Raw genomic sequence first — 13,459 nt, forward strand, 5'->3', positions numbered from 1 at the left:
CCCATTGTATTGACTCATGCATGAGGAAAAACTGGAAGGAAATCAAAGCAAGGGAAGCCTCAGAGTTGAATTTGTTTACACGATTCTTTGTGCACATTTTTGTTGGAATGGAACAATATGGCTGGAAGATTGGAAGAATCAGAGGTTAACTAGATTGTTTGAACACATGTTTAATGCTGGTCACCTGATTATACTAAAAAATTTAAAAGGTGGTTTGATAGCTGTCAAGTTGTTTTGCTATTGTGCAGCTTAACTATTACCTTCCTGTATTATGAACATCTATGTATTTGGAAAATAAATCCATCTTGCAAGAAAGATTGTGCAAAAATTGTTCCTATTATACTCCAGTGTATATTGCTGATGTCAAATAAAATACAATTGTGAGAGTTCTTAAACACTTTGTCTTTCTAATTGTGGCCTGAAGCAGGGAAGAGGAAGAACTATAGTAAACTTTGATGTGGATCTTCCTGCAGTTAATGTTAGCATGTTAATTTTAGAACGTTAATGTTAGCTAAGTGATTCAATCAGCCTGATGCTGTATATGAACAGATAAAGGGATGGGTTTCATCAGCAATGATGAATGATAATGTCTTGTATAATTTATTAAAATGGCACACCAGTCTACTGATGTATTATTGTCAAGATGCTGATCACTACATTAATCAGCTGAAAGCTAAACAAATTACTTTGCCTCTCTGCCAGGAGCAGAAACAAATAATATGCACACTAGTGGTGCCCACTTTATTGTCTTTTTACTTCCTATGAGATACTATAACATTACTTGCTTCTTTCCTTACCTGCCTGGAAGCTGGCTGTGTCTGCTGCTCTACTTCAGTAGATGGACTAAACACTTTTTCTGATATTCTGTGTTTGGGCCTGAAAAATCTTCAATGCATTAAAAGGCAGCCGTATGGCAGCAGTAACTGCATTTCGATGAGGATCGCAAAATACCTGGCGATATGTATGTGAAGAGAGAGAGAGATGTATGGAGAAATCATTCCAATATGTGCAGTGGCCTGTGCAGGGCAGGGAGTTGAGCACCCTCATTTCTTTTGCTAACTGTGGTCAGGAACATCAAACCTTTTTGCAGGCGGAGAGGAGAGCTGTCAGAATGGCTTGTGGTGCTGCGAAGTGCACTAGTTGCTGCTTGCTTCAGGCATGGATATTGACATGAACAAACTTGCTGTTTGACAACCATGACTAGTTCATAAATTTGGGAAATTCTATGTCTCATTCCCCTGGCTTCTCTAGGGGTAGTTTTTAAGCCTGATGCACAAGCAAGTCCTATGTGCTGCTGTCACTTAATTCTGTATGACATGATACACCATACATCACATGTTTTATTGCACTCTGTGCCAATTTTTAGCATAAGTCCTGTTTGTATTGCTTAGGAAGGAAATTCTGCTATTGGACTAACAAGGCTTGCTTTAACATCCAAGGAAGATTCCCATTGACTTCAGTGGATGCTGGGATAAGGTTTTATGCAAGTCAGAATTCTGGTGCATGTTGGTACAAGAGGAATTCAATCTGTAGGTTGAAAGCAATTAGGAACTTCATTCTAGGCTAGTGCCAAACACCTACAGTCATTATTCATAGCTGTGAATGTCTTCATGTGAAGGGCTTTAGTGTGACTAGTGTGAGCACTAGGATCTGCACTTGGTAGTTAAGAGTGAGACTTCTGTTCCAGATTTATCTTCTGTCAAATTTGAAGAAACAAACTGAGCCTTGGTTTGCTATGTTAGTGGTCTGACTACGAGTCTCTGAAAAATCTGGGATTGAGCTGGGAATGGGCATTCTCAACTCCTGTTAAAATGTTCTACATTTATATATAGCACTTAGTACTTCTCTTAAGAGAATAACCGCAACGTAACACTCGACTGGGGAAGTCAGGTTCCAGTTCTTTGCCCTTTTTCTTCTTCCATTCTGCAGGGCTCAAGTTTCACAGATGTGTTCTGGGATCCCTTGTAGGAATAGCCTTGAAGAAGAGACAGGTAAGGATGCCATTATTTGAATAAAAAGTCCTGGTCTCCTCAGGTACTGAATATCACTATGCATCTACTGAGCAGACTATTATCTTTAAAGTGTTAAAGGTAAAACAAGCACAGCCTGTCAGATGGTCTGAGATAATCAGACTAAAGTTGTCCAAGAAACCAGGCGGAAAGCAGCCAGATGGCAGTTGTATATATAAACAAAGACAGACCTGGGAATAGGCTGGACATGACCCAAGTACTTTTAGTAGCTTATGCTACCAAGTGTCTTGTCAGGCTGCATCAGTCTGTATAGGCACAGACAATCAGGCAGTTACATGACTTCACCTTGTGAGAGAGCATAGCTGAGTTAGGTTGGAGAAGAAATACAAGACACAAAGTGAAGAGTAGTCCCACTGCATGTGACAGCTGGAAGGAACTGGTCACAACTTGATGTTCTTAGGTGAGGGTACCTGGAAGACAAAGGCAGGAGCTGAAATCTTAAAGCCAGCAAGACTGAGAAAAATTAGATAACATAGCTACATTAAGCATTTGAAGACTCATTTTCTTGGAAAGTGGTAGTCTTTAAGAAGAGTAGAAGAATTTTCTGTATTGCTGACCTGGCCTTCATGCTGATAAAAGACTCTGGAGCTGGAATTACATTGTTGCCCCAAGGAATGGTGTGAAAGGAGTCTGGCTAGTGAACTGGAAGGCATGAAACTGTTGGAATGGGATGCCAAAGGGATGGGAAATGTATCCAAGCCTATTCAGTGGTAGTTATTTCAGTTTTGACTGTTTCTTATATGACTTTTTCTGCTTAGTCTATGGAGATTTTTTCCTTCTGAATTGAGAAAATTCACTTTTAACTACAGAAAATCATTAAAAATGTATTGAAGTATTCTCATTTTCAGATGTCAAGAAGCTGAATAAAGAGCTACTTGCTCTCCAGTGTTATGTACAGTATTGAGAGCATGCCAAAACCACACACAACTCTGAGCTCCCTGGCTTTATATATACTTTTTCTTTTTTTTCCTTTCATTTCTTTGTTTTTTTTAAACTGATTACAGACTGAGGTACTCATGTCCTTTTCCTTACTAGGCTAATGGTTAGAGCACTTGCCCATAAAAGGCCTTCAAAGAATCCTGCCTGTTTTACAGGTGCATATTGATGCAAGTTCCCAGATGACATGAAGCACTGTAACCAGTGGGCCATTTTAGAAAAGGAGAAGCCTTATGGGATCCCTTGAAGCATACTGGAAGATGTATTGCTTCAGCAGCCCAGCCAAGATCCTGAATGGGCAAAGGTGCATGATTCAGTCACCTATGATCTGGGGAGGATTTCAGATACATTTTTCACAGCGTTTCTGGATCCTTTGCTTGAGGAACTCATACGCTCAAGAAGCCTTAGCACCAGGTAACTTCATATGTTGAGTGCATATAGACAGGTGTTAGTATGCTTACATAAATTGCTGGATTTAGCTAGCCCTGAACGCTGCTAGGATAATAGCTGATAATGTGGTTTATGGCCTGTTGCAATATGGGAACTGGACTCAAATCAAGAAGTAACTTCTAGGTTCAAGCTGTATGTGGGTTGTATGTGATGTTACTGGGCACAGATCCAAATATAGGAGCATTAATTTTCCTCAGGGACACAACTATCTTGTTAACTCCACACCAGCCTTTGTGACAAAGTGCCAGAGTGGTTCTGATACTTTGCTCAAAGTAAAGAAAAGAGACTTCCTCAGGGTGGAGGTAGCAAGTCGGAATAAATCAGACTAATTATTTAAATGGGCTTGGCCTGTATGAACAGTTTTTGCTACTGCAATGAAGCAGCCTCTTTTTCACCACACAGTTGACTTTGATTCCTTTATATCTTATTTTTAACTCCCTTAATAAGATTCTTTTCTTTTATGGAAACCAGTTACATTTATTGGACAGTTTGGGCTGGAAGTTTGCTCTTGTGATTTTCCTAAATGTTTAGCTCCTCTACACAGAGCATTGCATCTTTGTTACTCGATTCAGTGATTCTCTGTGGGGAAAAGGTGGTATTCCTTGGGGCTGCCAAAGCAGGACCTCAGCCAGCTTTCCTGGCCAGCATGTGGGAATTGATATGTAGTCTACTTCCATGTTCTCCCTTTGGCTGCCAGTCTTTTTAAGAAGCTTTACTGCCTAAGAGTCAATGGTGATGGAATTAGCCCTGAACCCCCTTTTCACTGTGTTTAACTTCAGCATATAAGATTAAAATAAATACCACCTTTGGAGAGCAAGTATGATAAATTTTATCCCTGAATTCAAGGAAAGATTATAGCTGTTCAGGAATGTATCTACTGCAAGGAAATTGTATATGTGCTGCTCTGCTTCTCTTACTGCAAGCCTCTCAAACTGTGATTTTAAGAGCCTGGGATCCTATCAACATTCTGGGCTTTGATGTGGTACCTCTTCCTGCAATGTCTGAAGGCTGGTATATTCAAGTGTTAACTGCTTTTGACTCCATCTAGCTCTAAATGGAAGCATTTGGTGAAGGGGAAGAAAAGGGAAATGCTAGGTTTTCTGCTGTAGTGTTGTAATTAACTGCAGACATGCAGAAGGTACTCTGAGTTGTAAAGATACTAGCAAACTTGCAAGAGCAGTTGGGTTCCTCAGTGAATTAGCCATTTGTTTTTAACTTAACTGATTTGCTGTGAGGCCATGCAGCAGAACTTGTGAAAAACTGAAAGATTTTGTTTATCTCAAAACACTAATTCCTGACAGAAATCCTTAGCTTGGAAGCATAGAGATGCAGATTTTTTTTTAAAAGCCAGCTTCTATCAGTTAATTGTAAACCTAAATTGCCAGTGCTCTTTATGAATTTTACTTATTCCCTGAGAAAAAAATACTACAATTTTAGTTCACTTGACTTTTATCCAGTCTTTCCTGTAGTAAAATTAATTGATTGTACCCTAGAGAGATCCTTTACTCTTTCATTATTAGCTATCAGTTAAGTAAATGTTGTGCTTTTATCTGGTCTATTATAAGCTATTTAAGGGAGTTGCAACTGGTTCCTAGGTCATTTCAGATCCTCCTAGCCAGATTAAGAAAGATGTCAATCTCTATGCTTTTGAATATATTTAGCTATTGTTCAATTTCAGTGATATCAAACTTGGGACCAGTAGATCACTCTATCTGTCAGAGCTTTTTCAATCAGCTCTTCTATAATGTGTTTTCATTTTCATGTTGTTGTCAATGAGCTGCATTCTAAAATATGAGCAATTAGACTTCTCTGAGCCACTGACAAATGAAATCACATGAGCATAAATGGCCATCAGTTTGCAATCACAAGTGTTGTGGGGGAGGGAAGAGGTTGGTGTCGCAGATTTTGAGAGATGTGTGCAAATACATGTGTTTGACTTCTGAAAAAGGCTGGGAGAGAACAAAACTTTAATGGATTCTCTATCCAAGTCATATATGTATGTAATTATTAGGCATATCAAAACGTAGACATCAAAACTTTTGCTCGTGTTCTGTGTGTACCTTTTAAATACTCAGTAAGTGCTCCTTGTAGTCACTGAAGTACTGTGTTGGAACAACGTGAAAGAACTGGCTATAAACCCTCTCAATAGGAGAAGAAAACTGTTGTAATCAGAGACAAAAATATAGAAGCTGTGCTGTAAATGTGAGACCTGCCCCGTTCTCTGAAAGAATCACTTAGTGGCAAATCTCCGAAAGGTTTTGACCTGGAGGCAACAAATGACAGAGATGCCCCATTGTAACCCTGAGTGAATTGGAAAGGAAAGATTGAGGAAAGATTTAGGATATGCCCTCTTCTCGACATTTCCCTTTGAGCCACCTCGGGTTAGTCCCTCCGTAGTGTACTACCCTTTTAAATCCCTTTCTGAGACCCCAGGAGGAGGCCTCTAGCTCCCTCCTTAAACCTAAGATCATGAACCAGTCTTGGCTTGGAGTCAAGTGCTGGCCATCCCCTTTTGGATCCTGAAGTTCCTCACTGTGGTGGTCCACAGGGAAATACAACATCTGACACAGGAAACCTATACAAGAGTTGGGACCTAAACCCAAGCAGATGTTGTTTCACCCTGATACTGTTGCAAAGGCCACTTTTTTAGGGGAAGGGAAGGGAGAGGAGGAGGGAAGAAGGAAAGGTGACAGGCAAGTAAGTGTGGACAGTGGATAGTGGGGGAGGCAATCGTGTTCTCAGACAATCTTAGCATTATTTGAATAATATGCAAAACTATTTGTTTCCCATGGTACTTTAAGGACTTAGGGGGCACTGTTTTAGTGGTTGTTTTTTTTCCCTTGCAAGTATGTCATGGAATGAAAGTCTTGCTAACATGCTTAAATTTGCTTAGGTAAAGGCTTGCACTGTATTCCAAGTTAAATCCTTAGCTTAGGTATCCAGTGTCTGTCCCAGCCCACTCTGTGATCTGATTGTTCAATCAGCTAAGCAGAAATGATATGTGACAGTGATAGGTTACAAGTACTCAAAGCAAGAGCCAAGGGAATGAGTCTCGGCATTCCCTTGGGTGAAATGGACTTGTTGTTTTATGCAGCTTGATTACTGTTACCTTGTTCACATGAAAGACAAATTCATTGAATAAATTATGTTATATAGTGTGAGTACCTCTTATTTCTGTTATCATAGAAGCAGGGTGTGCTAAATTGAGCAAATCAAGCAAATCATTACTTAGTCATGTGTTTAATTCCTTGTCATGGATTTTCCCCAGGATTATTGGTTATGGCCTTACAAATACATTGCTGTTGTATTTCCATGTAACTATGTATTCCTTCTTTTTCACTATTCAGTTGATACATATTATATATTACATTAATGTCTTTAAATTCAGTTGAGCTTATGAGTAGTGAGTTCAGGCTAAAAATAGCTTTGTATCGTGTAATTCATATGTTTGTTAAAATAATTTTTTAGGGAAACCTGTATATAGAATAAAGTGTTTTGCAAGAGTCACGAAAAAATGAGAGAAGTCCAGGAGATATTTTCTACTTCATTTGTGTTAGAGCTACAGACCCTCACAATGGCCAGAATGTAGTGGTCCCAAGCCACCTAGTTTAAACTCAAATCCTATTTTTTTAGTTAGGCTTGTCCCATGCACTGTTTCTGTTTCTCCATTCTCCCTCTCCTATGATGTCCACTGTTCCTCCCAGATCTCTCTTTATAACTAATTCCCTCAACTAACCTAAGAAATGACTTCAATGGGACTTGAAGACTTGCTCAAGTGCTCTCCTGAACAAGGGTGCTCTAGTTAATCAGGACTAAAATTAGTTGTAGAGCAAATAACATTTTTGAGGAATTTTCTGAGTTACAAATAAATGCAAGAACAATTTGTTCATGTTCATTCTGTCACAAAGAACTTTATTCATAAATTGTCCACTCAGCTAGATAAACCTCCCTCAGATACCTGATGTGGAAATAACAGCATTTACATATTCATTTAGGAGCTTTTGTTGGTACCCCCAGTGCTGTAATTATACTCTGCAATCCAGTGTTTGGGCAGTGAAGCAAAGGTACAGTTTTATTCCTTTCTTAATCTCAGTGCTTTTGGTTCTTTCTGACTATCTCTGTACTAGAAAATTAAACATTGAAACTAGTCGCTAGAGTGGCTTTGGCCTGCACCAGCTAGCCAAGTGGTTTCCAGATGTAGCTTAGGAGTTTTTGATGGGAGGATTCTCAATACATAGTCTGTGTGCACCTCTCCTCACTGGAAGGTGATAAAATTTAATGGTATTATTCAGATCTGTGCCAGCTGGCCTCAGTAGCAGAAAAAGGTCCTGGACAGGTTTAACCTAGCAGTAAAGGTTTACCAAACTGTAATGGGGTAGAGAAGAGCCCTTATGTTCCTTAAACTAAAGGACTGTAATTTTGCCTGTTCACTAAGCAGGTGCCACAAAGGAACTTTTTTGAGTTGAATTGCAAATGTATGGAAGGGTCCTGCAAGCGGTGTTTGTTAAAAGCAGACTTTTTAAAAAGCGCTTGCATGCTGTTTAAAAATTCCCCGCAGGGTAGCTGAAGATCAAATTTAACTACCATTAGCATTGTTGTATGCTGTTAATGCCTGTTTTTTTTCCAAAATCAAATGACATGTACTACTGCAGTTTGGTCCTTTGTAAAAGCTTTTGGTGGCTAGGCCATAACCCTAACACATTCCCTCAACTTGAGATAAAGCCATTTATTATCTCAGACATCACATGTAAATGATCTTGCTAGTGCCATCACACATGAACTTCGCAGCCTGTGATTGCATCCAAGCAGAGATAAATCACCTAAGACATAGCACAATTTCTTCTGCCCAGACTAAGATACAGTGATAGCACAATGAATCTTCAAACACATGGCTGAAGCACCTCTATTCTAAGGAGACTCTGCAGTCCTTACAGCCTTTCAGGTGTATGCAGACAACCCTTCTGGCCTTTGTGTGCAGGTGGCTAATTTCACTGCCAGTCTTTTGGCATGTCAGTTGAGTCTGCTTCATTGTCATTAAGCATAAGGGAAGCACAGGGGTTGCTTGGGAGCTGGAATGTTCCATAGACTGGTTTGACCAAGAAAGACGTCATCAAAAGTGAAATTATTACTAACTTTTAGTTTCAGTGATAATGTTTGGTTTTATTCCTTGTTAAAAAGTTGGGTTTGACAAACAAAGACATGGATTGAAAGATAAATCTCTAAAATGGCCAAGTTTACATGTCAACAAAAACAAGCTTTTCAAAATTTCTGTGAAAAAATTGCCAATTTTGTCCATTCTGATAAAAAAGGACAGATGAGTAAAATAGCCACTGGATGGGGATGTGCAAGCCCTGTTTTAATAAACTTTGGTTACTTGTTCTATGACAGAATTTTAAGTGAGGGATTACATCAGCTTGCAGACTTACAGACCTAATACGGGTGATAGAGAAGGAAAACCTTCAAAATACAAGAAAAGGAAGATATCTGAATCGAGCACAAGTCTTGTTCTGCTCTGCTGACCGTCTGTACACATCCATGGTCTGCACTGTAGAGACAAAGTCTGCTATCGCCTGCTTGCCTTGCAGTGCAAAGAGCATAGTGGAGAGTTGAGATTGCTGTGAATGACTCCTGCTGCCCACCCAGATGAAGAGCTTCAGGTTGACCAAGGGTGCTTTCTTCTACTCTGGTAGGCAGCTCTGGATCTGACTTGCAGTCACATTTGGTTAGGTCAAGGAATATGATTGTTTAAACCAGTATCATCTGTATACTTTTTGTCACCTGCAGAGTACTGATTTTTTTTTTAAAAAAAAAAACATTGGCATGGTTGCGTTTGGTATTGAACATTCTGGTGCTGACCACTACCGAGCCTATGTTTAGATGCATACGCGGTGACTTTAAACAGAAGTATATGCCTCATATGTTTGGTTGAATGAAAAACTCAGATAAATGTGGGGCTAAGCCTGTGCAAACAACACGTATTTAAAGATCAGTTGTTTTGACAACTTTTGAACTGCCTGATACTATCCAATATAAAGGGACTGATATTTGCATAACTTTGCAGTTAGAGATAAACTTCATAGAAGTATCAGGCATGAACCTCTATTAATTCTAGGAGGAATTAGGTGCTTGTACATCTGGCTTTATGGATAGATCTGGAATATCCAGTATACAGGATACTGCAGATATCAACCCTAGATGTTAACAGAAGAGAATTTAAATTTGGAGGAGGTAAAGACTGCTAGGTGTAGGATGACATTCTGTTTAAAGATTGCATTCTTAAGTGAGGCTGGAGAAAAGAATTAATCAGCTTTTATAGCAATGATAATTGCAATAGAGAAATCTTGGTAAGTCAAATTTTTAGAAAACTTGTATGTACTAGAAAACTTGTATGTACAAGACAAAATTGGAGAAAAGGAACTAAAAAATCATGAAATGTCAAGATGGGTGATAGATGCAACATGATAAAGTGCGATTGTAAAAGTTACCTCAGCTAGAGCTAAGATTCCCTAGTCTGAACTGAATAGCAAGCATAGCCTAACTTACAATCGCAGCATGCTGAAAGTTACATTAGTTTCCATCTGGAAAGTTGCAGTGGTGGCGCTTTTTAAAAATTTCCTTCTAACAAGAAGCAATTTTTCAGTCTCAACTCTGGTGGAAATTATCAATGTGAAACACTGCTTTACCTTTACTTAAATGGTACATTATGCAAATTGAAAACAGAAATTTAAGGAAATGATTATAATCAGCTTTTCCCATCCTTGAACAGGAAGTGTTAAGGAAAAAAAAAAGCCGACCCTAAATACCGTTGACTTCAAACTATTAAAGCAAAAAAGCTCTATACCTTTTTTTTTATTTCAGGACTTCCTGAATCAGCAATTGCCAACAAAGACATGCCTTGTATAACATCCTTATGTGAGGCCTGTAAAAAGCTCAGAACAAATAATTAATGTTATACTCTTACTGAAAACCTTTGTGAAGATGGTCAGTACTATCGAAGACGTAAAGCCAATAGTAAACATGTTACTTCAGAACTGAATTGAAAGCAGACTCTTACTTTGACCAAAAGCACTACACTTGCTTTATGTTTATCAGCTTCTGTGCGATTCAGAGCGCCAAGATAAATGAGTTGCCTGCTGGAAGGAGGCATTGGAGATACTGTGTGGAGCAGCTCTGACCTCGTCAAGGCTTTATATGGCTCCTGGACTTGCTGACAGCTGGGGTTGCACAGGCCTTTCCTCTCTCTTCCTTGGGGAAGCCTCTCTGCATATTGTACAAAGCTGTCACCTAAATCAGGCTCTGTTCCTTCTGAGCAGAAAAGTTCGGAAGATAGCTGAAACACAGGCAAAACCCACTCAGTTTCAAGGAAGAAGTGCCTTGTCTGAGACAGATTTCTCCTCAGTATTTTAAACATCCTGAGGAATGGATATTTTGGAATCTGCGTGGCTTGGAAGCAGCCATGGCCTTAAGAATGCTCCTTATGTCTTTTCATACCAATTTATTAATTTCAAACTTCAAAACTGAAGAGACGGTAAGTGTTTCTATGGTTGGGAAAATAGGGGCATCACAGGTAGTGACAATACTATGCCCCCACTTCAGGAACACACTGTATGCACTTGTCTATCCCCGTTGTGTATTTTGGCAACTTTAAGCATGTGTTCACATCACATTCACTTCATATGCTTTCTTGATCATCTGTATGTGGAAGATTAGCTTTTGGTCTTCTACTTTTTGACTAGCACCTCAAATTCATGAGTTGGCATTCACTCAGAGAGGGACACATTTGATATCTGGAGAAACCTGCTAGTTGGAATTGTATTGCAGCATAGGAGTGTCTAGGGACTTCTTGGAGTCTTTGTCATTGCCTCCTCTTCTTAAATAACCCGTGTCAGATATACTCTAGTGCTGTTGTTCCTGCCTGGGATATGAGCCTGGATTAGGTGATGTCTTAAGGCCCATCCTTGAGGAAAATTAGGTGTATTTCCTCTATTCAGACAGAACTAAATCAAGTGAATGTTTTTTATTGTTTTGATTCATATTTTTGTGGATAAAGCTCCTTGTGTTTCTCAAGAGTTTCTTTATTGTGAGGACTCCTGCTATTATGTCTTGAACGTGCAGTGTGACTTGGTGACTGGCAGTTTATATGCCTTTTTTTTCCTAATTCCATTCAGACTCTGTGTCTGTCCATTCAGTTTACTTAGGTATAAATAAAGAGATTAGATCATTTTTTCATCAACTGATCAAGATATTAATATATTTGCTTTTTAGCATCAAAAAGTTTTTTTTACAAAAGCTTTTCTTAAACTACGAGGTTCTAAACATTGATTTTAGAATGGATTGGTATCAATGTTGTTGCCTGTGCTGCAGCTCAACCGTGCCTCATTCAAGGGGTATGTGTATCTCATTGGGAGGTGACGTGACAGAAACAGTCTGTCACTTATATAGCTGATTCAAATCACATCCTCCGTTTTCTTCAAAAGGTGCAGTTAAAAGGTCCTGTCCTTTTCTTTTTACCAGCCCTCCACCTGCACACCTTTCTGAATGGACATTTCAGCAGTGGCAGTCAGAAGGGACTGTGACACACTGCAGACATGATCCCAAGGAAGCACAAATTGTAGCTCGATTAACTGAAGCTGTGTGTTACTGTCAAAAATGAATATGAATGATATGAATGTTTGGGGTTGGGGAATAAACCTGGGCAGCTGCGACCTACTGGAGGTCAAGGCTGTTAATCACCTCCTGTCATCACTTGAGTACTCCTGTACACTGGGGTAAGGGACAAGAAGAAGAACGTGGGTGCACTGGTATCCTGTATTCTAGGAAATATTTCTAAATGCAGCACTAATAATGCATGTCATTATTTAGGATTGTGTTTCTTATTTAAGACTGCTATTATTTAGGGTTGTGTTTGTGTTGGCTTTATTTAGGGCTAGGTGCCAGATCCTCTTAACAGTCACTGACAGTAGAATTTATGAGATAGTCGTTTGCATAAAATCATCGGATTTTTGGGCTTCCCTCTGTTTACTAAAATCATAATTCACTGTGTCCCCAACTGGATGTAAATTTGTATAGAGAGGTAGTGTGGTAAGCACTGAAAACATGATAAAAGAGCTGGTAATAAAAAATGTCTTTGGATTGAATTAATGTACATCAATTCTCTTTGGATTTTGTGAGAACAAAAGTATGTCTATAATTAAGATGTTCAACTTGCAAACTAAACTGTGAGACACAATGGGTGAAGAAAACTGAGCTGAAGACAAATTGAAGTAAGAAGCTCAGAAATTTACATGAAGATGATGCCTCGGATTTCTTTAATAAAAGAAAAGGAAGGATCAGGAACTTGGGATCCAAAATATTGCAGAAAAGGACTCCAGATCTTTTTAAGTGAATAAACCTCCCAAAAAGGATTTGGGAAGTACAAAGCATGCCTTCAAACAATCCAAGAAGGGCTGAGTATTTATGTTAAAATGTACCTTGGAAGTGAGAAAGTGAGTGGATAATGAGAATTACAAGTAGTCCAACTGAGTTAGACATTCAACAGGAATTAAAACAAACAGTGAAAGATTTTTTTGCTCCGTAAATAAGGACAAGATAATGACATTTTACATATTGTGTTAAAATAGTGTGAAGAAGGAGGAATAATACTGGGAAGTAATAGAGAAAGAGAGTTGTGCTGAAATAACATACAAGTGTATGAGTAAAGTCATGAGAACAAAATATCACCCTGTGAGCAAGAATTGCAGATAAGTTTATCACTGATAAAGAAATATAGTCTGTTGATTAGAGGAACTTTAAGTATAATTTCTGACAGTCAAAACTTGTGGGTGCTGATAGTGGGGAAAGTATGATTGGGGATACTGTGACAGCTTTGTGAAACAAGAAGCAAGCAATGTGGCTTCATGAAAAGCTACGCAAACTTGGAGGGGGTCTGTCTGCTACAGGGAGAAAATAAAGAAGACATTTGTAAGAGTGATGAAGGCAGTACTAAAACAGGCATAGAAAATAATAGAACAATAATGAATTGAATGGGCTAAAACTAATCAGTT

General features: G+C 38.9%; 1 long non-coding RNA gene across 1 annotated transcript; it reads left to right on the forward strand.

The window, feature by feature from the left end:
* The first annotated feature begins 2,849 nt into the window (after window positions 1-2,849).
* On the forward strand, window positions 2,850-12,141 carry LOC112979414 (uncharacterized). The gene is made up of 2 exons (XR_003258166.2): window positions 2,850-3,380; window positions 10,275-12,141. It is a non-coding gene; the product is annotated as an uncharacterized LOC112979414 (long non-coding RNA).
* The last annotated feature ends 1,318 nt before the right edge of the window (window positions 12,142-13,459 follow it).

The sequence above is a fragment of the Dromaius novaehollandiae genome, chromosome 4, assembly GCF_036370855.1.
Source record: "Dromaius novaehollandiae isolate bDroNov1 chromosome 4, bDroNov1.hap1, whole genome shotgun sequence".
NCBI classification, from domain to species: domain Eukaryota; kingdom Metazoa; phylum Chordata; class Aves; order Casuariiformes; family Dromaiidae; genus Dromaius; species Dromaius novaehollandiae.